This window comes from Dipteris shenzhenensis, chromosome 10 (assembly GCF_047967505.1).
Source record: "Dipteris shenzhenensis isolate YYH24624 ecotype China chromosome 10, Dip_SZ_1.0, whole genome shotgun sequence".
NCBI classification, from domain to species: Eukaryota; Viridiplantae; Streptophyta; class Polypodiopsida; order Gleicheniales; family Dipteridaceae; genus Dipteris; species Dipteris shenzhenensis.
The window spans coordinates 11,341,070-11,365,731 of NC_141605.1; the positions used below are offsets into that span (position 1 = coordinate 11,341,070).

General features: G+C 45.8%; 1 pseudogene across 1 annotated transcript in view; it reads left to right on the forward strand.

Annotated features, from left to right (window-relative positions):
* The first annotated feature begins 992 nt into the window (after positions 1–992).
* The window catches only part of LOC147897398 (transcriptional corepressor LEUNIG-like), a 31,926-nt pseudogene continuing 8,256 nt past the window's right edge, over positions 993–24,662 (forward strand). Inside the window, exons 1-9 of the transcript XR_015541684.1 lie at positions 993–1,478; positions 1,679–1,917; positions 2,003–2,100; positions 2,186–2,668; positions 2,767–2,852; positions 3,285–3,363; positions 3,549–3,651; positions 4,182–4,231; positions 4,348–4,659. The product of XR_015541684.1 is annotated as a transcriptional corepressor LEUNIG-like (transcript). The remainder of the gene's footprint in view (positions 1,479–1,678; positions 1,918–2,002; positions 2,101–2,185; positions 2,669–2,766; positions 2,853–3,284; positions 3,364–3,548; positions 3,652–4,181; positions 4,232–4,347; positions 4,660–24,662) is intronic.

Genomic DNA, 24,662 nt, shown 5'->3' on the forward strand with positions numbered 1-24,662 from the left:
GACGAGCACTTGGGCGTTGCATCTAGGCCGCCCGAATTTTTTTGCATGCTTGAGCGTGACGAGGACTTTTTGAAGATAGGCGGTGGACGAGTGTGAATAGCTTTTGAAGCCAGTGCCATTTTTTGGTTGGTTGTCCTACTATTCGTCGATCCTATTTTCGCGATTGGCAGGTGCACTACTGCTTTGGGCAGTGATAGGATTGCCATTGTGTTTTAGGCCACACGGGTTGGAGTGGAGAGTATGGAAATTGACAAGGGTAGGCACATTGAAGTTGTGGAAATAGAAGAGGACCCAAGGTGAGGACCCAAGGTGATTACCAAAATGTGAGCATTCAAGGTCACACCCAGATGCCACCGCCACTGAGAACAATATTGCACTAATATTATTTCACCCCAATCAGCCAGAGCGAATTTTCTCGGCGTCAAAGGTGGCGTTTGCACATATGTGCAATGAATTGCGCACGTCATGCACAAGCACACACATGGTGCAGTGGTAGAGGTGCAAGCTCACCTGCGTGAGGTGCAGGATTTGATCACTACAGTGTGCTACCTTGTGCACCTTTGTGCAACGCCAGTTTCCGACAACCTTTTCGAAGAAGGGCACGCAAGAGACGAATAAGACAAACGAAGGATGGTGTGCGATATTTCTGCGTGCGCACCGGCACCAGGTGAGTGCGCAGATGTGAGGTAGGGCCGTGGTGGGCACAAAGCAATGAGGTGAAGGAGGAGGTTGAACTTTGAAGAGAGCGTTATTAAATTGTCTACCAAACAATGTAATTAAGCAGGGTCTAATAAATTTGTGTACGTGAGGGGAGAGGGAGAGGCTCGGGGAAGGCTCGGGGGGCGGATGGAGGCTCGGGGGAGGTTCGGAAGAAGGGAGAGAAAGGAGGTGGGGCTCAGGGGGAGGTTCGGGAGAGGGGAAGAGGCTCGGCAAGAGGTATGGTCACCCTTCTTCCCCAAATGAGGATTTGGTTCTATAGGAGTACAATCATCCTCTTTTTTTGTCCCCGTTTCCTCAAGGCGTGGATATGGCGCTTTGAAAACCTTTCCATCTCCTCATTTCTCTTCCCTTCTTACCTTCCTCCCCCCCTTTACTGCCTTCCTCTCTGCACGCTCCCTCGCTTCATCCCTGATGCCCTCAGATATCACAACATCGCGCGAATTTCCTAGCCTCCTCCTTCCCTGCCTTTTTGGAGCTCCCCTCTTCGCCTCTCTCGCGGACACAACGCTTTGCTCTTATCGTGTACGCTACGTCGCAGGCCTCAGGACGCTGGGATCGTGTGGCAGCAGCCCAAGCAGAGTCGCTTTGCGCCCGAAAGGAACCAGATTTGGCAGCATCGGTCGCTTGATTATCCCTCGCCCGTAGTGGCGATCGTCCTGATTGAGAGCAACATGTGTCTTATGGCTTTGTGGGTTTGAAGGCTCGCTGTCCTAGCTCAGCACCGTTTAACAACAAGCCTTGGCTTTGCATCTTCAAGCGTAAGCTGCACAATGGCCCATTTCTTTGATTCCTTACGAGCAGACGTCGACTGCGGAGCTTATTTCAGTGGCTTTTCTGGGAATCCTCCGTCTTAGGCATTTGAATCAGCTCATGGTAAATTGATAAGGCCTGCGGACAGGAGCAGTAGCATTGAAATCTCTTTGATCCTGTCACCGGGCTTTCCTCCTTGGTGTTACAGCCTCTTGACGCTTCCTATCCAGGGGGCGCCTGATCCTGGCTTCTGGGGACCTGCAATCTCAATTGCTTCGCGAAGTCAGAAGTTTCAAGTCACTTGTCGATCGATGGAACAGTAAACGAATGATTCCCCTGAAAGAGGCGTTGATGTCAATGGTCTACAAAGTGTGACGTTAGTGTGTTGCTTGTACAAACTGCACGGTCTGCAGAAATGGCCCAGACTAATTGGGAAGCCGACAAGATGTGAGTTGTCATCAATGTTGCATAAGTGTTATTAGTCCTCAGAGATACATGCTCGTGTTTGACAAATGCGTGCGTTCCGACACAGGTTAGATGTCTACATTTACGATTACCTTGTCAAGAGGAACCTTCAGTCATCTGCCAAAGCATTTCAGGCAGAAGGGAAAGTTTCTTCTGATCCAGTTGGTAAGGTTATTTCATCCTCAGATTTTGAATTTCACACATGCGAAGAACTTTACAAGTTTGGTTTCCTAATGTGATTTACTTTCAGCTATAGACGCACCTGGTGGGTTCTTGTTCGAATGGTGGTCTGTGTTCTGGGATATTTTTATTGCTCGCACAAACGAGAAACATTCCGAGGTGGCGGCTTCCTACATAGAGGTGATCATTTAAAGTCAGAGCTGCCCTGAGTGGGAGCTTTGCCAAATCCTCTCGATTGATGCTCTTTTAAGGCGGCATTTGATCTGGTGGGCTTTCTGCTCAGACTCAGCAATTGAAAGCTCGTGAGCAGCAGCAGCAGCAGCAGCAACAGCAGCAGCAACAGCAACAGCAACAGCAGCTGCAACTTCAAATCTTGCGGCAACAACAGCAACCACAAAGAAGAGATGCAAGTCATCTTGCCATGAATGGGTCAACTAATGGTCTAGGGGCAGATACCATGTTCAGGCAAAGTACAGCGAATGCAATGGCAACAAAGATTTATGAAGAATGCTTGAAGCATCCACAGAAGAGGGATGGGGTAGAAGATATAAAGGTGGCATAAAATTCCCAGTTTTTTAGCGGATAGGATGCGGTAGATGTTTATGAAGTCAGAAGGGCTGAACAATTGTGGGTTGTTTGGCATGATTGCAGAGGTACGTCGATCCTGGTAATCAACTGCTAGATGGCACTCAAGCCACGTTGCTAAAGACAACAGCGACACCTGGCCAGCCTTCTGGGTAAGAATTAAATGAGAGAGAGGTGAACTTAGAGAGGTTGAAAGTTTGGTTTGGCAAATGCTGGGTGAAGAAAACAAACAATTCAGGTGCATTTTTGGTGCTTCTATATGTAATACCACCTTCCTGCATATGCATTACTTTATATTGAACACACATTAAGTAATATTGAACGTGCACATACACACACATTCAAAAGACAGACATATATGTGTGTTAAATACATACATGCGTTTGTAGTCCTTATCATGTTCCAGGATTCATCTATCATGCATATGTATGTTTGAGCATGCTCCAGGATTCATCTATCAGGCATATGCATGTTTGTACGCATGTATTACATCATGGGCTTATAATTTTGGAATTTGCCAATGAAGCTAAATGTGGTAATGGATAATGGAGCTTTTTTAAGATGCCAAATTTTCTGAAATCCAGGCAAATGCTGCATAGTTCAGCTGCTAATATGAATCCAGCACTCCAGCAAGTACAAGGTCGCAACCAGCCAATGCCTGGAGTGAGTCACTGACTTTGCTCTCTCAGTTGCAGCTTCTTTTTACTAAATCTAGGAAATTTTGCTGTGTACTAGGAGCCATTAGGTCATGTGGGACAAGGCTAATCAATAGTTTGGGGAAAGTGAATGCACTTTATTTAGTAGTTCGTAGTGGTTACAATTACCTATAAGATATTGGCATGTTTCAGGACAATAAAAATGATGTTGGTGCAGTTCTCAATCAGAGGTCACCTGCAACAGACCCATCAATTTTTGGTGTGCCAGGTGCTAAATCAAGTCTGCTCAGTCCAGGTGTGTCAGTTGTCACACTTCCCTGCCAACCTTTCCCTGGACCCTGCCACTGTGTGTGTGTGTGTACCGACGCCGTCATGGGCAGGATTATGGAATTTTGTTGTATGCATCCTGGGTGTTGATGCCCGTTTAGTGGCTCCACCCATCAGTACATTGTATCAGCTTCTTTTAGTCTCATAGACCCTTTTTGGTCTTCTGAAGATTTAATAGACTGTGTGTGTGTGTGGCTTTCTCCTCCCCCCCCCAAGTGGCCCCTGGTTTAGCTGTGGTAATAGCTTATCAAGAATCATGAGGTTCTCCCAAACGCTCGTTTGTTTTATATCAGCTTATAGTTTCCTGGACCATTTGGGAATCTGGGTGACTGTAATTGGCTGGACTGGTGTGGCTATTCAAAGTGTTGTTGACTTGATCTCTTTCATACCTCTCAAATAGCCATCTTTAAAGAGAGAGGACTCTTTTATCATGGATAGTGAGGCAAATGATTGGTTTATTGTAGATTGATCACTCGTCTGACTTTTGTTATTCTGCAGGAGTAAATCAAGGTGCAAATACTTTACCTTTGAGAGGATGGCCTTTGACGGTAGGTCCCTTCTGCCTGAATGTAAGGGTTAAGGTGAGGGGATTTATGTTATTCTGAGGTACCAAAGAGTGGCATTGTTAAAACACCGTTTGCTCCTTGCTTTGCTGAAATTTCAGGGGCTTGATCAACTCCGTCCAAACTTGATACAGACGAAATCCTTCATCCAACCTACACAACAGTACCATCACATTCAGATGCTTAATCCTCAGCAGCAGCAACTGTTGCTGCAGGCACAAGGAAGTCTTTCACCTGGGGCCTCCCCTGTTCTTGGTGACATGGATTCAAGACGGATTAAAATGCTCCTGAACAGAACTGCCCTTGCTGGTAAAGATGGTCAACCCAATGGTGTTGATGTCATGCAAGGTGTGGGTTCCCCTATGCAGGTTGTTACCCCTGGACAACGGAGCAATGAAGAATTATTGATGAAGGTGCTAAACTACACTTTTTCTGATCCTTGTGTCATTGCATCGATCGATGTTTTTAGTTCAAATCATCTTTTTATTTCCTTGTGGAAAAAACTTTGGTAAAGGAGAGATTTGTAAAAATAGTCTCTGTTTGTGTTGGTTATTCATGACAATCAGATGCTTTTCTACGTTTGTAGAGTTGTAACCAAAACTTGGCTAATTGGCTCACCTAATTTCTCAGTTAGTTTGCTCATCTATACTTTCCACCTACATATTCTAAAGGCCCTAAATATTACATACATATAACTTGACCAAGGAGAAATGTAATTGAAAAGGCCTTCAGGCACTGCCTCCTTAGAGGAGTGCTATATTGAAGGATTAAAACTGTTTTGTGAATTGTCAAGTGTAATTTTAAAAAATAATAATTGTGTTTCAAATTACAAAAGTTACCTTTTAATAGCCCAACGCCCTTATCATTTGCTCTCTCTTTTGTATCCAAAAGTGCTTGTTTTACCACTATACTAGGAGTGAGTGCCGAGCTGCACTTGTGCACTCTTGTTTTTCAATGGAGAAATTCGATCAATTTCTTTGGTGAAAAGATAGGGTAGGTCAATTAAGCCAAGGTCAAATAGAAATCCTCAAAGTCAAGACATCTTTACCCACTCATAAGGTGTTTCTACTAAGATACATGAAGATGCTATGAAAGAAGTATAGTAAAAGGGTTGTAGATTCTTACCCTGGTAAAGAAGAGGGGAATGTGCTTTTCCCTTCATAAATTGAGAAAAGAAAGAAAGAAAGAAAGAAAGATGTGTTAACGTCTTCGGGATGCCTCATGGGCTCAAGACAAAGCACAATGTGTGTGTGTGTGAGAGGAGAAGAAGAAGAAGAAGAATATATTATCATCCTCTAAAGACCAAAAAATCGGCCTATGGGACCTGAGCAATACAAAATCCTCGTACACAAAGACTCCTCCCTTGGAGGGGAGGGTATTAAGAGAAACTACCTTTATGTCTTAGGTGAGTTCTTGTGCTTGAAAAGCTTATAGACAAACGTTCCTAAAGCTGGGGGTGACCCACTATGTAGCATATCAGCCAGTCTGTTATGTCCCTTGAGAAGAGAGCTAAATGCTTTCCGGATGTGAGTATAGTAAGGGCATATCATTACCATGTGTTCTTCAGTTTCTGCCATTCCCTGGTCACATAATTGGCATATTCTGCTCTCTTTTGGCATATCTTTCCATCCTCCTATTTCAATCTGCAGCTGGTGTGATCGGGTGCGAAGTGAGGCCAAAGCTCTTCGCTTATGTATTGCCATAGGTGTGCAAATGTACTTCTGCATGGCTGTTTCTCTTCCTGTATAAGTAGCCCAATATTCGGGGTTAATAAATGTACGGTAGTACTCAAACTTATCTCTGTTTTCAGCTGTTTCCAAGAGGCTAGAGCCAAAAGTAACTCATACAAGCCACTATGGGTTGAAGCAAAGGGCTCACTAAGGCCCTTGCTGAAAGCTAAAGTGCTAAACTAATGAGCAAAATAGCGAAGTAGCAAATAACAAGATGGTACAGGTGCGGAGAGCTAACGCTTCGAGTATGTGCACAGGCTCCACATATCTGGGTGCCACAGTGGCTCTTTGATGGGATGTGAGAAGCTCTCGTATATGTGTTTGTCGAGTTGTCTCTCTAGGTGGTGGAGGGTGTGGTCTCCGCTATCTTTGTATTTGGTGGGCTACGTCAAGGGTGACGCCTTGTCTCTGGTGGTCTCCTTTGAGGAGGGCTGAAATAGACCAGACCTCGATCATGCGTGCTTTGGTCACTATTCGTGCCACATGTGGAGTGTGCATCTCTCGTTTGGCAACATCGTGGCAATGACTCACTGCTAATCCGTAGTGCTCGCATCTCATCAAGCTCCTCTTCCTTAGTCTCCCTGAGAGTTGACTCAGATGCATAGAAGTCAGTGATAGGTGTTTGTGCTCGGTTGATCCCCGTGGCATGTGGCATAGCCTCCTGTTGCTCTCTGGTCTGTTCCATCAGTACATCTTTGTATCACCGCATCTCAATTAGATAGAGCCCAACACCTACCTAGGCGGGAAAGTGGATCAGTTGTGTAAGTGGACAAAAGACATGTTCCTCTTGAAAGAGGTCCTCGGATCTCATAATACACCGGGCAGACACATAGGGGACTCCCCCATAACGAGACTCGCAATTGTCTGATGGCGATCCTCAGTGCATGTGAGACTCTCCTATCCTCGAGATATTGAGGTTTGATGACGAGACCATACTCTGATATCCTTAGGAAGTGGTCATGGTAGAACTGGATCTTGGTGGGGAACTATTGTCCTCCCCCTCCCTCCCAAGCCCGAAAGGTATGCAGGTCCAATTGTATAGTACAGTTGATCTCATCTCGTGGGATAATCTCAGGTGGTGCATCCATGCTGTACTGAAAGGGGGAAAGTTTGTCCATGTGAATGCTGTGGCTACCAAACCATATGGATACCACTCTCTGCCAGTCGCCTAGAGTATCCAATGCCAGTCTCGGTAATCTCCACTGAGGTAAGGCCCAAACTCTATGTAGAAAGTAACTGTCTGAAAAATGGCATCAATTTGAAGAGGGGTCATGGCGAACTTTGCCTGGATAATCTGATGGGGGACCGAAGGCTTACTCCGAATCATCCTTGATCCCATAGTCACTTGTAGTCTCTTGAATCTCTTCCACTTTGTTGCTGAAATGTCACTCCCCCAGATAGGGGGCAGCCTTGTTTTACTCCGATAGTGCTCTCAACCCAATCCGATAGACCTCTCGGGGCATGTACTCTTTCTCTAACAGACTCATATAGACTCATCACCCCCCAAATCATGATCTCTGGGAGCTGCAACTCCTATAATCTCCTTATCAAGCGAGAACGTGGAATAGTATCAAAAGCCTTATGAAAGTCTACAAAGCAAGTGTAGACTTTTAGGTGCCTTGACTTCGCCTCCTCAATGATAGCCCTCAAGGTGTAGATGTGGTCCACGGTGGAGTGTTGCCTTTGAAAGCCTCCTTGCCCAAGAGCTCGTTGCCCATGACCCTCTGTGTGACTGTTGATCTCCCTCTCTACTACCAACCTATATATCTTAGCCAGAGTGTGGCCAATTGTAAGAGTGCGGTAGTTCCAGTGTCCATGGGATCGCATGCCTTGTGTATTGGTACTATGGTGGTAGTGCTCCAGGTAGACGGGAAACCATGGCAAACGGCATGATTGAACAGCGGCGCTAGAAATGGGGTCAAGACATCCCACCCATGTGCTAAGTGCTTAGTGCGTAATCCCTCTTGATCTAGTGATCTTTGGTTATAAAGCCGAGAAGGGCAGCCCATACATTTTGTGCGGTAAACAAGTGACATGTAGTGGGCCTGGGCATAGAGGACATAGCAGGTGGGGTCTGCTGACCTGGGACATCATATAGGGAGCTTGCATGTGTGCCAAACCATTGGATCTGTAATGGGGATGGGGATGGGCTGCTTCTTGTCATGTGCACGGATTGGTATCTGATGTGTACTAGGTACACAGAACTAGCTCAGTTTAGCCTGGGGAGGCTTAGAGCTAGGCAGGCTTGATTCTCGGGTTGAGTGGCAAGGGTACGAACTATTTATAGGTCTTCGCTATTTTTGGCGCCGGGGCCCGAGTCTATAAAAGAGGCCCAGGGGGTTCAGTTCTCAGTGTGCAGTTGGGAGCAAGTCTCGTTCCCAGGTGCTAGGTCTGATCTTGGATTGAGTCGCGGACGCGCGCCTGCATCTTAGCGTAGCCCAAGGCCCAGTGGCAGATCCAGGGCTTCACAGCGCCACCTGGTGGTATGGGACACCAGGTTGGTTTGGATCTGATTGGGAGTTCGTGCCAGTAGCTCAGCTCGTGGCTCGGAGGGGACATCTTCTGATTCGGGATCACATCCCGTAGATGTCACGGTTGGGTGGTGAGCAGCCTGCTCAGTTCTGATGTTGTGTGGTTGTTTTTCAGATCAGGGGTTTCAGGAGTGCTGGGATGTGTCAGTTGGTATCAGAGCCAGCTCCTGAGGTAGGAACTTCTGATGCGATAATTTTTGACGGATTTCTCTTCCAGGTATACCCTAAATTTCAAAATCTGTTGCTGCGTTTTTGCTGGCTACCTGGGATAGAAGGGGTGGAGAGATATCTGGAAAAGAAAGAAGAATAGGAGAGAGAAAATCAAGATCCCTGAAGGCCTGTGAGAGAAGTCTAGAGGAAGGGGAGAGAGCAGAAAAGCAGGAGAGGGGCGGAAAAGAGCAGCAAGGGAGGCGTGGAAGTGGCGCCAGTGATGGTACGGAGTAGGCAGGGGCAAAGAGAGGCTTGTCAGCCTGCGCAATAGGCTGTGTACAGCCTGCGCAACAGGCTGCGAACAGCCTGCGCATAGGGCTGCGTGCAGCCTGCGCAGGGGGTGCTTTTTTCGAAAAAAGCACCCCTCCAAAGCTAGAGGGGCTTGGCCTTTTTTGGAAGCTCAGCTTCCAAATAAGGCTGCCTTGCACCCTATATAGGTGGGGGCAGGGTACCAGCCTACTCACAAGCCAGCCTAGAGCTTCGAGCCATCATCTCGATTTCAGTGCCAGCCTGCCTCATCCGACCCTGCCTGCGCCAGCGCTGCTCTGCATCGAGCAGACTGCAGCACACGTACCCTGCCTGCGTCAGCCTGCGCAGCCATCGAAGGCTCTGCATCAGCCCCGTACAGACTGTACGGAATATCTGCGCCAGTCCTGCACCTGCTGCTGCGAACCCCGACTGCGCAACTGTACCTGCACACTGTACGGACGTCGTACAGTTATGTCAGCACTGTACGGCCTGCGTCAGCAGCCGTACAGCCATGTCAGCGACCGTACGGCCTGCGTCAGCAGACCGTACAGCTACTCCAGCAGCACGCGCATCCGGTTGCGGGTTCGGAGAGGTCTCGGGATTCGTGGGCTTCCGATTCGCCAGGTTCCAGCATCTCCTTCCGTCAGCATCATTCGGGACGGTTTTCTTCTGCTCCATCCTCCTCTGTGCTTCGTTTCAATCAGTTATTTCTCCCAGTTTGTATTCAAATCAGATTTCAGCCATGTCTGATGCTCAAAATCCCGAGTTCACCATGGGAGAGCAGGACTTGGATTACACTCCTGTGGGAGAGGAGGATCAGGGTCTCTATGACGACCTAAAGCCTTCAGTGAATTCACGACTGCTCTTGATGGCAAATTCGAGCAGGTCAATGCTAATCAACCGGGGTTGACACAGCAACTCCAGGGGATACAAGCAACTCTCACTCTTCTGGCTAGCACTGTATAGGCACTCACGCATGTGGATGCCATGGCTTCAGTGCTAGGCCCGAATATAACTCCAGATCCTTTTCCGGGTGACCAAAAGTCAAGAACAAAGGAGGTAGTTGACACTTGGTTGCACAAGTGGCAGGTACACTTCCAATTCCACCCCTATCCAGATGAGAAAAAGATCCAGCTTGCAGCAGGGTTTATGTCAGGTAAAGCCTTGCTATGGTGGAAAGAACTCCAGCCTAAGCCTGATACTTGGACAGATTTTGAGGGCATCTTCAGGAAGGAGTTCCTGAAGGAGGAGGATGATTACGATATCGTTGGCAAGCTCAAGGCCCTCGATATGTCAAAATTAAACTTGACCTTTGAAGTTTATCTTCAAAGATTTAGGGATTTGCAAACCAGGGCCACTAAAATGGATCCAGTGACCTTGTTAGGTTTCTTCGTGGATGGTTTGCCAGACTCCTATAAGTTACAGATAAAGAACAAGTGCACAACGTTGCAGGAGGCCATGACATATGCACGCATATATGATGATACCATGGCCGGTACCAAGGCAACCACAGTTATCGATACGAGTGGAAAGAACAAACGTAAGTTCTTTCAGCATACAACTGGTATTGCAGAGACGAAGTCTACGGACAACGCCTCCAGGAAAAGCTTAACTCCAGCAAAGAATGGTAAGGCCCGTTTCCTTCGCACTCTCAGGCTCAAGAAAGAAGGCCGATGTTTCTATTGCGAGGAGCGGGGCCACACAAAGAATGAGTGTCCTAAGCGGAAGAACAATAAATTGGTGCTAGGACCGAAGCTCCAGGCGGGTCCCCGTACCACAGCCAAGGGAGCAAACCAAGTCGCGATGTCAGGTATTTCAGTCAATGTCATTACTTGTCCACTTTCTTGTAATTGTACTTTCAATACTTCGTTGTTTGGTTCCCATGATCTTTTTCGAGTTTATGGAGAAGTTAGGGACCAACAGGTTCACATTCTCTTTGATCCGGGCAGCTGTCACAATTTTGTTAATTACAAATTTGTGCAGAAGATGGGACTGTCCACAGTACCTAGCGACCACACCTATGAGGTGCAGCTTCCAGCTGGGAAGTAGTTTTGGGATTGCAAGGTTGAAGCGCTTCCTATCTGGATTCAGGCCTACACGGGAGCTCTCACATGTTATGTTATGCATCTAGAGCATGTAGACTTGTTGATCGGGATAGAGTGGTTTAAAACCCACAATATTCAGATCGGATGGACGGAGCATACGCTTTCTTTTGTAGATAAGGACACCCAATTTTGTATTCAGTGTGATAAAATTTTTCCTTCTCAGGGGCCTATTGTATCTGCGATGCAGCTTCGGAATATATTAAACAATTCTCATTGTGATGTCTATCAGTGTGTTTTGATTCCACTTTCTTCATTTGTTGTTTCGGTAATTAACAAGAATGAATTAAGTGTGTTTGAACACCGGGAATTGAGAATGTTGTTAGATAATTGAGGACGTATTCCCAGCTCAACTGTCGGAAGGTTTACCTCCAGAACGGGCAGTAGATCATCGCATAGACTTAGTCCCAGGGGCTCAACCTATCAGTGTACCACCTTATAGAATGAGCCAGGTAGAGGAGGATGAGTTAGCTATCCAGCTTCAGGATTACCTGAATATGGGCTATATCCGCCCAAGTAAATCACCTTGGGGTGCACCTGTCCTCTTAAGAAAGAAGAAAGATTCTTCCTGGAGAATGTGTATAGATTATAAACGATTAAATAAAGTCACAATTAAGAACCGCTATCCTTTACCTCGTTCCGATGATTTGATAGACCGTTTGGCCGGAGCGAAGTATTTCACTAAGATTGATTTGCGTACGGGTTATCACCAAATCCGTATCTATGCTAAACACATAGATAGGACCGCATTCCGGACTAGGTATGGTCATTACGAGTTCCTCGTATTACCTTTTGGTTTGACCAATGCTCCTGCTACTTTTCAGCAGATGATGAACGATTTGTTCAGAGATTATCTGGGCAAATTTGTTGTAGTGTTCCTAGATGATATCTTGGTATATAGTAAAACGCTTGAGGATCATATAGGACACCTCCGGGTTGTCTTAGTTGTTCTAAGATAGCATAAGCTTTATGCCAAGATGAGTAAATGTGACTTCTGTATGAAGGAGATCATTTACTTAGGACACAAGATTTCTTCTGAAGGTATTTGTTATAACCTTCTTGTCAACTATTCCTACGCTAGTGCAGTCACGGGCGATGGCAAGTTATTCTTTCCACCCAGCCAAACTCTCAGGATCAGATTCGTCTCATTACGTACATTTCTTCGTTATTTTTTTTCATCCTTATCCCTGAGACCCCAATCTCCCTAGATAGTTCCTGGCCACATGTCACATTTTAGGCCCTTACTTAGATGCATCCTTTTTCACCCCTCTCTTGGAGTTCCCTTTTAAAACAATTGCCCCTTGGCAATTTACACATTTAGATGCACCTAGGCCCTAGCCCTATTAGAACTATCTAGTCAATGCCATTACGCCCTCACCTAGGACCTTGGCAGTTACTTCTCTTGACCATTTAATTACGCACATTAATTATTACAAAAGTTGGTCATCTAAGAGAAAATGCCCACCGATCTATCCGAGGTCATGCTATCTTGGCTAGAGCATAACATTCCTTACCTCTTCAAGCATCAGCGTCCTCGATGATGAAATCTGGGAATGCTCTCCGCAACTGGTACACGGATTCCCAGGCAGCTTCCGATAGAGGCTGACCATGCCATGCAACCAACACCGTGGGTATCTTCCGATTTCGTATTTGCATTGTTCCTCGGTCCAGGATTCTTGTTGGTTTGCGCCTTGCAATATCCTCTATCTCCTGAAACAAAACCACACCTTCGATTAGTGAGTCACCAGTATGTAAAAATTTCTTTAAGCGTGAAACATGAAAAACCGGGTGTACCTTACACCCCTGTGGCAATTCTAATTTATAGGCTACACTGCCTATTCTCTTTAGAATTAACCACGGCCCACAGTATCGAGGTGATAACTTAGCACACTCTCCTGAAGTCAACGACTTCGAGTGCGAAGGAATTCTGAGAAAAACTTTTTCTCCTTCTTCAAATACTCTTATAGACCGATTTTCATCCGCATACACCTTGGCTCTATCCATAGCCTGGCGGATATTCGCTCTCGCAAGTGCTAGCATCTCCCGCATCTGAACTACAAAGTTCGCGGCACTAGGCACTTTCTGAGGTATTCCAACTATAGTTGGATTGGCTGGCCTATAACCATAGTTCAGCTCAAAAGGACTGAACCCAGTAGATGAATGTTTCCTATCATTGTAGGCAAACTCCAACAATGGCAACCACTTGTCCCATGTATGTTGCCTCAATGACACATATGCTCTCAGCATATCCTCTAAAGTCTGGTTGACTCTCTCCGTCTGACCATCCGTCTCAGGATGATCCCCACTACTCATTCCCAACTCAGTCCTTAGTGTCTCAAATACCGCTGTCCAAAAATGACCGGTAAACCTGACATCTCTGTCTGACACTATGGATCTAGGCAATCCATGCAGACGAAATATATGTCTAATAAACAAATCCGCTACTTACGGGGCACTAATAGACTCTCTAGTCGGAATGAAGTGAGCCATCTTGGTTAGACGATCAACCACCACAAGGATAGAATTATACCCTCCCTGTGTTACAGGTAGCCCTACAATAAAATCCATGGAAATGCTCTCCCACTTGCTTAGTGGTATTTCCAAGGGCTGTAAAAGTCCAGGTGGCTTCACCCGCTCGGCCTTACTTACCTGACACGAGAAACACCGTGTCACATATTCATGAATATGCTTTTTCATCTTTGGCCAAAAGAAATCTCGCTTCACGAGATCATATGTCTTCTCGACTCCTGGATGTCCCGCACACGGGCTATCATGGCATTGTCGAATGATTCTCTGCCTGAGATCATTCTGACCAGGTACTACAACCTTGCCATTTCTAACTAGCATACCATCCCTTATGGTATATCTTGCATAAGTTTGGCCTTTTCTGGATGCCAGGTCATCCTTTTCATTTTCCCCGGGTTTTAACACATGAGCCTTAGGCCACAAGCTCTGGACAAACTCGTCCACCTTCTGAGTTTCTCTGATCTCGGTCATTAGAGCACTCTCTAATACCGTGAAACTCAGGTTGTGCATAATGCGAGACAACGCATCAGCTACCTTATTGTCTTTTCCTCTTCGGGACCGAATCGTTAGATTAAACTCCTGCATGAGCTCTGCCCACCTAGCTTGGCGGCCCCTCAAGTCAGGTTGTTTACAAAAATGTTTCAGAGTATCATGATCCACATCCACATAAAACTCTGAACCATACAGATAATGCCTCCATGTTTTCAAAGCATGGATAACAGCATACAACTCCAATTCATGAGTTGGCCAATTCCTTTGAGAGGGAGAAAGCTTCTTGCTTTCAAAGGCTACTGGCCTTCCCTCTTGAAGGAGGACTGCTCCTACCGCAATGCCACTCGCATCGGTTTCTAGGAACAACGGTTTCTGGGGATCAACTATTTTTAACACCGGTCCTGAGACCACAGCTTGTTTTATGGTGTTAAAACTTTCCTGTTGATTCTGTCCCCAAATAAAAGGTACTTTATCTGAGGTCAGATCAGTCAATGGCGATACTATTTCGGAATATCCTTTGATATGCCTTCTATAAAACTGGACAAATCCCAAGAATGATCGCAACGCGGTCTGACTCTGAGGGATTGGCCAAGTTAGTATCGCAGCCACTTTCTTCGGATCCATTTCTACCCCCTGTGGAGTAATTATGAACCCTAAGTACTCAAGCGTAACCATACACAGTATAGTTTTCTTTTTATTCACATAAAGACTGGCTTTCTTCAAAGTACTGAACACTATCCTTAAGTGTTCACAATGCTCAGTAACACTTTTACTGAATATCAAGATATCGTCAATGAAATGTACTACGAACTTTCCGATATACGGACGTAGTAAATCGTTCATAAGCATGACGAAGGTCGCTGGAGCATTGGTAAGTCCGAAGGGCATTACCAAAAACTCATAATGACCAAACCTGCTTCTAAAAGCGGTTTTATGCACATCCTCGGCTCTAATCCGGATCTGATGATAGCCGCACTTAAGATCTATCTTGCTGAAAATCACGGCTCCATGTAATGCATCTAGCAAATCATCAATCCGAGCCATCGGATACCTGTGCTTAACAGTGATATTATTCAATGCTCTGTAATCTATACAGAGGCGAAACGTATCATCCTTTTTCCTCTTTAATATCACTGAAGAAGCAAAAGGTGAGAAACTTGGTTGAATCTGTCCCAACTTGAGGTATTCTTCCAGTTGCCTACGCACCTCTGCTTCTTCAGTAAAACTCATTCTATAGGGAGGTCTATTTACAGGCTCTGCCCCCGGGATTAGTTCAATCTTATGCTGAACTTTCCGCTCTGGAGGTAACCCATAAGGTAGTTCATCCCTAAAACATTCAGAGAACTCCTCTGTTATAAGATTAGCCAGCTTGGCCATCTCACCACTTTGCGTAACATCAGTGCTAGTCGAAGAATCATTCACCGACTCTACCGATGCGGCGCAAAGGTACAAAAACTCTACTTGAGCCTTTCTGATTTTCATCATGGAAACCAACGGTCCCTGAGGTATATCTTTTTCACCTCGCAAGACATAAAGCACATCATTCATCTTGAATTGATATACGTGCTTTTTCCAATCAATGGCTGGATTCTTCCTAGAATGCCACGCCATTCCCAGGGCTATATCCGCATGAGCAAGCTTGGTCATTTCAAAATCAAGCTTCTCAGCATAGTCCTGAATTCGAAGCTCCAACTGGGTAACCCTTTGGTCCCATACTTCAGTTGAACTTCCATCTGCCATCCTGACTGTATACGCATAGTCAGATGGACTTGTCTTTAATTTCAGCCTCTTCACGAGCTTGGAGTTAATCACATTGTGAGTTGACGCTGAGTCAAACAACACAATAACATGATGACTGGCCACTTGCCCTTTGATCTTGATTAACTCCGTATCATTGAAGGCTGTATACCCCGTTGCTGCGGGCTCAGATAGGATGTTATCAGGTGCACTCGTCACTAACTTAGCAACAGATACACATAACAAACAAGGTACTAACCTCTGAGAAGGTCCCGCCAGTTGCATCTGCATATGTTCCGCACTGGGACTCTCCTACATTTCTACGTCGCATTCAGATATTATCATATTAGCCGTGCGACGATCTTTGTTCAGTGGACAATCCTTCCACTGATGTCGCTGAAGGCAGCCGAAGCACAATCCTTCTTTCCTAGCTTTCTCTTTTTGTTCAGGGGTCAACGAGGACTTTGACCAAGCCCGGGCTGCCATTGGAGTTATTTTCCTTTTCACCCCAACGGTGGTACTTGTTTTTGCTGGTCCCTCAACCGGCTTCACCTGCTTGGTTTGGCCACTTGGCTGCGAGACACTTGTCTTTGAAACCCATTTCCTCTGAAATCCCCCTTTCCTCGGGTGCTCATACTGAGTCCCTGCCTGCACAAATCCACCAGATCTGCCTCTGGCATCCTCATAGTTCAGGGCTACTGCTATAGATTCATCTAGTGTAGTCACATATTTAGCCCGAACTTCCATCTTGATCTTGTCGTTCAGTCCATAGATATAGTCTTTTAACTGAACCGACATAGGGAGAGGGTCTGTTATTTTCATAACACATTCTCTGAATTTGTCAGTGTACTCTGCCACTGACAAGCTCCTCTGACGAAGATTTCTATAAGCATCCCAAGCTCGGGATTCTTCATCAGGTGGGAGAAAGTGTTTCTTGAATTCAGCTTTGAACCCTTCCCAAGTGGTTGGAGCAACTTGATCCTTCTGTTGCTTTATCCACCATCTATCCGCTGCCTCAATAAACAGGTGTGTGGCCTCGCGGATCTTCTTTAGATCGGATCTAATCTCACAAATGGCGAAGGCTTCTTTCCACTTGTGCAACCAAACCTCGATCACATCAGAGCTGCGCTCGGTCATCCGACCAGCGTACTTCTCCGGTCTATAATTAGCGATATTAGGCACTTTGACCCTTGCGCGCTCTAAGGAATGTACACTGGGCTCTGGCTCTGCTGGAGCTTTGCCCTTGTCAATCCTAGACGGTCTAGCCGACAAGGCTTGCACCATCTCCCTAATCTCATTTTGACCAGCATTCACCTGAAGCTGCTGGTTCATAATCTGCTGTAAAGCATCCTCTAATATTGAAATCCTACCAATCAATGTAGGTGCTGCGTGATGTGATATCTGTTGTGTAGATTGAGCTCTAGACTCACTAGGATTCACCCTTGAACTCTGCCCTTCTGGTTCCATTTTGTTGAAAGGAAAATTTTTTTTTTTTAAATTTTTAATTTTTTTTTTCTTCGCGGAAACTCCAAAAGTGCGGCACTTCAAATCCCTTTCTGTATAGACGACTACTGCAGACTGAAAACTTGAAATATATGTAATAGAAGGAAAGAGACGCCCCCTGGATATATATATTTTTTTTCAGATTTCTGCCGCTTCTGTTTCGGTTGTTGGAAGTTCTTATCGTCACTTGCGTGGATCAACCCGCTCCCATCCGCTGCGTCAATCCTTCAAGGTGCAATTTTGAGCTTTCGTTATCCGCACCTCAACGATCGCTCCCTCCGGAGTTGATATGATAGATTTTCTTGAGATCTGTTGCATATTTGCGATCGGCTGGCTTGATTGACGCGAAGAGGTGGAAGAAGAACCGAGAGAACGAATGAAACTACAAGGCAGAAAGGTGGAGTAGCTGAAAAGGGCTGCTTGTGAGCTACGCAGGGCACTGGATTTCATGTAGAGTCACGTCGCCATTTGCACCATCTCATCAAGATGGCGGCCTAATGCTTTTCTCTCTCTTTTTTTTTAACGCACGTATCCACTCACACCCCCCCCCGCCATGCTATCGAACACTACGCTTACTCTTCGGCTTCGAACGAGAGCTGCCAAATAGCCAGTCCTACCACTCGGCTGCATCTCCTACTCGTCGACCTCTATCGTGCTGCGCGTCGACTCCCCCTCGTTGCCCGTCGACTCTCCCTTCCTGCGCTCTGATACCAAGTGTTATAACCTTCTTGTCAACTATTCCTACGCTAGTGCAGTCACGGGCGATGGCAAGTTATTCTTTCCACCCAGCCAAACTCTGATGATCAGATTCGTCTCATTACGTACATTTCTTCGTTATTTTTTTTCATCCTTATCCCTGAGACCCCAATCTCCCTAGATAGTTCCTGGCCACATGTCACATTTTAGGCCCTTACTTAGATGCATCCTTTTTCACCCCTCTCTTGGAGTTCCCTTTTAAAACAATTGCCCCTTGGCAATTTACACATTTAGATGCACCTAGGCCCTAGCCCTATTAGAACTATCTAGGCAATGCCATTACGTCCTCACCTAGGACCTTGGCAGTTACTTCTCTTGACCGCATAACAGTATTAGCATTGATCTGGATCGTATCCAGAAGGTTTTAGAATGGCCTATCCCTCGGACTGTGAAACAACTTCGTTCTTTCCTAGGATTTACGGTATTTCTTCGGAAGTTAGTGCGTGATTATTCACATATCACGGCACCCTTGACCAACATATTGAAAGGTCGTGGACGCAGGTCTACCCAGCTGATCTCTTGGAATGATGCAATGAACAAGGCTTTTGAAACCTTGAAGTTTTCTATCAAGGAAGCACCCGTTCTTGCATTACCCGATCCTACCCGGCCTTATATTTTGGAGGCCGATGCGAGTGATTATGCGATTGGGGCAGCTCTATTCCAAGAGAGCAGACCTGTAGCTTTCGAGAGTAAGAAGCTAGACGACACTCAATATTGTTGGCCCACACTCGAGAAGGAACTTTATAGTGTAGTGTATGCTCTTAAAGTTTGGAGACACTACTTGTATGGTTCAAAGTTCCTTGTATTGACTGATCATCAGTCAATTAAGTATGTGTGTGATGGCTCAGAATTGAGAGGAAGGAAAGCTAGATGGGCAGAATTAATGCAGGATTTTGATTTCGAAATACGTTATCGTAAGGGTTCGTTGAATAGTGTGGCGGATGCCTTAAGTCGAGTTAAGTTTGTAAATGCTTTGTCATTTACGGAAATATCCTCATACCTATTTCAATCCTTGAGAGGGCTATACGCAACTGATAGTCATTTCAGTTCTTATTGGCAGAGAGTCCAGGATGGGAGCTCCATAGTTGACCAGGACTCAGGGATTGTGCCACCTAGGATACAGGCGGCGGGAGGTCAGTGGATGATTAGGAACGGCTTGCTGTTCCGGAATGAAAAGATTTGTGTGCCTGATGTTCTGGACCTTAAATCCAAGATTCTCTGGGAGTGTCATGATGCTCCTAGTGCGGGACATCCAGGTATACATAGGACTCTGTCTCTTGTGAAGCATACCTTTTATTGGCCTAAGATGCGTGCATTTATAGAAAACTATGTAGTAGGTTGTCGGGTTTGTCAGGTTACTAAGGCTGAACGCCTTAGAAGTGCGGGCTTATTACAGCCTTTACAGATTCCAGGTAATAAATGGGAAAGTATTTCCATGGATTTTATTACTGGTTTGCCTCGAATGCGCAAGGGTCATGACTCTATTTGGGTCATAGTCGACCGTTTGACAAAAATGGCTAGATTCTTACCTACAAGAACAACTATTTCAGCTGTTCAGTTGGCTCACGAGTTTGTGGACCTCTTGTTCAAGCTGTATGGTTTGCCATCTGACATAGTCAGTGACAGGGACTCAAAGTTTACAAGTAACTCTTGGACACTTGTTTTTGAGAAGTTAGAAACTACTCTAAGTATGAGTTCCTCGGATCATGCACAATCCGATGGCAGTACAGAAAAGGTCAACCAGTTGGTTGAAGACATGCTTCGGGCATATGTATCTAAGAGATAGTCTTCATGGGAAGATTATCTACCTATGATTGAATTTGCTTACAATAGTGCAAAGCATTCTAGTACAGGTTACAGTCCTTTTATGCTTATGTACGGGTTTCAACCTAAGTCACCAGTTATGGTTGGATTAAAAGGGATTCAAAATGATGCTGCTAAGAACTTCTTGCAAGACATGCAGTAAATGTTGCAGTTTGCCAAGGAGTCTATTAGAAGTGCCCAAGATCGGGACAGATTTTATGCTAATAGACATCGTTCACCCAGAGAGTTCTCTGAAGGAACGATGGTATATTTGAGAATTCCTAAGGACTCCAAGAGCCTAAGTACTGGTTTGGTTCCGAAATTATCCCCCAGATACTGTGGCCCATTCAAGGTCATTAAAAGAATTGGATCAGTTGCATATCGACTAGAATTGCCTCCTGATGTTAAAGTACATCCAGTCTTTCATGTTAGTAGACTGAAAGAAGTCTTGGGTGCAGATGATCAACTTGTTTCTCCTCATGAGATTATAGAAGTTACAGATTTGACTTTTATTCCTCACGAACCTGAGTGTATTCTTGAATTTCGTGAAAGACAGATTCGAAATCGTATTATCACGGAATACAAGATTAAGTGGAAGGATCGTGTTGAGGAGGATGCAACATGGGAGACATTACAAAACCTCCAAAGAACATTTTCAAATTTCTTAGCGAACTCAGGAGTGAGTTCTTAGAGGAGGGGGAGTATGTCATGTGCACGGATTGGTATCTGACGTGTACTAGGTACACAGAACTAGCTCAGGTTAGCCTGGGGAGGCTTAGAGCTAGGCAGGCTTGATTCTCGGGTTGAGTGGCAAGGGTACGAACTATTTATAGGTCTTCGCTATTTTTGGCGCCGGGGCCCGAGTCTATAAAAGAGGCCCAGGGGGTTCAGTTCTCAGTGTGCAGTTGGGAGCAAGTCTCGTTCCCAGGTGCTAGGTCTGATCTTGGATTGAGTCGCGGACGCGCGCTTGCATCTTAGCGTAGCCCAAGGCCCAGTGGCAGATCCAGGGCTTCACAGCGTCACCTGGTGGTATGGGACACCAGGCTGGTTTGGATCTGATTGGGAGTTCGTGCCAGTAGCTTAGCTCGTGGCTCGGAGGGGACATCTTCTGATTCGGGATCACATCCCGTAGATGTCACGGTTGGGTGGTGAGCAGCCTGCTCAGTTCTGATGTTGTGTGTGGTTGTTTTTCAGATCAGGGGTTTCAGGAGTGTTGGGATGTGTCACTTCCCCTCCGATAAGAGTTCCCAATCTGTAGTAGGATCCCTCCTCCGAAAGGATTTGATCACCTCATCCATCCTGTGTATGAGTAAAGCTCGGTACTTACGTCGTGTCACTCGGCGTGAGATCCGTCGTGCCTTTGGTGAAGTCAGATGTCCCAATGCTCGCTCACGTGTGAGGTGGGCTCCCATCTCTCCGTACTCCTCATCGAACCAGGGGTTTTGGGACATCTTCTCGTTTGGGACACGTGCAGATTGAGTTGTGGGGAAGGATTTGGTGGTGGCTTCCGGTATCACTGAGACAAGGGTATTTGAGGCGTGGGTGATGTCCGCGATGTTCCCAAGTAACACTGGGAGCTCCGAGGCCAAGTGGCTCATGTAAATCGGATCAAGAGCATAGTCAAAGTGGATCTGAACATGAGTGGGTGGGGGGGGCCCTCCTCATGACAGGCATGGCGGTCAAGATATAGAAGGCAACGTATGAGTGGTTTGCATCGAGTGGAGTAGGGGGCACAGTAAAGTCGTGTACTCGTTAGGCAAAAGAACCCAACAGGTAGTCCATTGTGCTTCTTCTCCCACCACGTGGGAAACAAGTGAGCCCACAGATGATGGCCATCTTCGGAGACCGTTATATATAATCAAATCATGAGAGCCCCCAACTCGAGTAGGTGTCTCCCATATGCTATCACTGGTGCATCTACATTCACTGACTACCTCACTATCCTCAACTCTGTTGCATCCACATCTGGTACTACGAGGGAATCATCATCGAAATCTAGTAGACCAACTTGTCTGTCTCCATTACGTGCATTGAAGTCACCAAGGAGGAGAGTGTCCCCATGTCTAGAGAGCTCCGTGATGTCATAGTGAATAGTCTCATATGGGCTGTGCCCTTTCTTGGTGACTTCACTCGCTTAAGAGGATGTATATGGGGGGAAATAATACACTGCAATGAAATTCATATGTGTATTTGGTAGCTGAACTCACACCCACATGTCATGCATGCTCCTTTGTGCACTGTGGAGATCACATATATGAGTGGTCTCAGGTGTGCTCTGAAAAGGACAGCCACGCCTCCCGACCTCCATATCCCACTATCTCCCCTGATCTCCTTCCTATGGGCCGACTCCCAGATATATCCCTCTTTCCAGACTTTCATGAGTCTCCATGTAGAAGATCATGTTTGTCGGTGTATGTTTCCAAGAAACCCTCGGGATCGGAGGGTCACTATTGGAGGGAGTACGTTTGCAAGAGTAATGATAAGGATATTAATTGCTTTGCAGCTGCAGCAACTACTCTAGCCTTTGTTCATATAGAGAGCCTAGATGTTCCATCTTCTTCAGGAGGAGAATGGGCTGCTCTAACTGTTGGTTTTCACGAGAATGGATACTAGATGTGGTGCTTCTAAGCACATGACACCATCCCATGAGCTGTTTAAAGATCTTCGGTGGAAGTCAGCAGGCCACAATTCAAGGAGAAGAATGCTGGAGATCGTTCTGGATGGCAGAGGTGGGAAGCATTCCTCCCCTTGATCTATTTGACAATCACAAGGCCACACATATCTTACTTTGTTGGTATCCATGCGAAATCATTCCATCACTCGGCTTTCATTTGTTGTCAATTTATCAAGTATGTAAACTTGGCACATGTGTAGATTCCAAGAACATTCTATGGCAATTAGGAACAAAGTCACCGACCAAATTGTTTGGGATGGCACGGTGGATATTGGCATCTGCAAGCTCTCGGCTCTATCTTCTATCACAGGTATCCCTCTCGGTGACTTGTGGCATTTTAGATACGGTCACCTAAACGTGGATGCAATGCGGTGAGCCTTCAGAGATCACATGGTGGATGGCTTTCCCGATGTGGGTAGCAAGCAAGGAAGCTATAGGTCTTACATCTGAGGGAAGCAGCACAAGGAGGCCTTTTTGAAGCAGGCTGATAGGTAGCCTCTTTGATTTCAGGTTCCAAATTCGCAAGGGATGGTCTACAAGTTAAGGAAGGCATTGTATTGCCTAAATTGGAATAAGAAAATTGATGTATTCTTTCTTTGGAAGGAGTTTTGGAGATCTGTGGCTGATCCGAATTTGTATATCTTTTGTGAGAAAGGTTTGGTTATCCTCCTCATCTTGTTTGTTGATGATCTCATCTTGACAGGCAGCCATGACAAAAGATGACAGATTTGGTCTTCTTCATTTCTTTTTGAGCTGGGTGGCAGACACGGAGGATTTTTTTGTGTCCCAATAATGGTATGTTCATGGGCTGTTGGCAGCTTTCAACATGGAAAACTAAAAGCCTATCACGTCTCCCATGGGCCCGAACACTAAGCTGGCCCAGAATGATCCTTGTGAGCGGGTGGATGCAGCATTGTATCGGAAGCTCATTTGCTCCTTGATCTTGCTACTCAACTCCAGTGTGGGCCTCAGCTTTCCCGTTTGGCTGTTAAGCTCCTTCATGCACTACCACTGAAGACACGTTGAGTTGGAGGTATGCAGATCGTCCAATATCTAATGGGTACAAAGGATTAGGGATTGTTTTATGCTGCAAGGACGGGAGTGAAGCCTAGGATCTAGCTACAAGGTTGGAGTGATTTAGACTTGGGAGGGAACTTGGACATAAGGAGGTAGACAACCGTTTATTGTTTTACCCTTTGTTCAACAGCCATTACGTGGAGTAGTACCGTGGCCTTGTCAACCATACTGAGGCCGAGTATCGGGTTGCATGTTTAGGAGGCTACTTGGAGAAGTAGGATCCCAATTGAGAGATTTGACCGTCATCAAGTACGACAATCAAAGTTGTATAGCGATTGCGAGGAATCTGGTTTCCATGCTCAGACCAAGCACATCGCGATACGGTACCATTTTGTCCGTGAAAAGATCGTTGATGGGATATCTTGTTGGGCTTCTGTTCAACGAAGGACAACATAGCAGACCTATTTACCAAGCGTCTACCACAACATATGATCAGTGAACTTGTCACGATTTGTGACGTATTCCTTTCTCTATACCTTAGACTTATGGATGGTTTGATGAATGGACACTTGTGGAAGGGTATGCCCTTTCGACGGGACACTTCCTATGAGGCACAACTCTTCACAAGAGACATTCTATTGAAGAGACACTACCATTGTAATGTACCCTCTCATCAAGGGGTACACACCTCTTCATGCACATACACTTTGAAGTACACACCTTTTCATGTGTGACTCTTCACTCTCTATATAAGAGAGGCCCAACTGTATGAATGACACACTACAGACATTCAAGCAATACAAATATTCCTTGTTCTTTGCTATCTCAGTCTCCTTTTCTGTTCCTTAGCACATTTCTAAATATAGTAAATCTAGGATTTCTTACAGAACATTCTAGCTATGTGGGGTTGATTCGACATCCAGGAGTTGAGGGGGGTGGTCATCTCCTATATGTATACTAGAGAGTGCTTAGTGAGGTCGCTATGTGGGTATACCCGCCCAAAGAGAGGTGTAGTGCGTTAACAAGTCCTTTCTCATAGGGTTTTTGTAGGTTAGGTGGGAGTGTAGCCTCGGCAGTGGAGGTTTT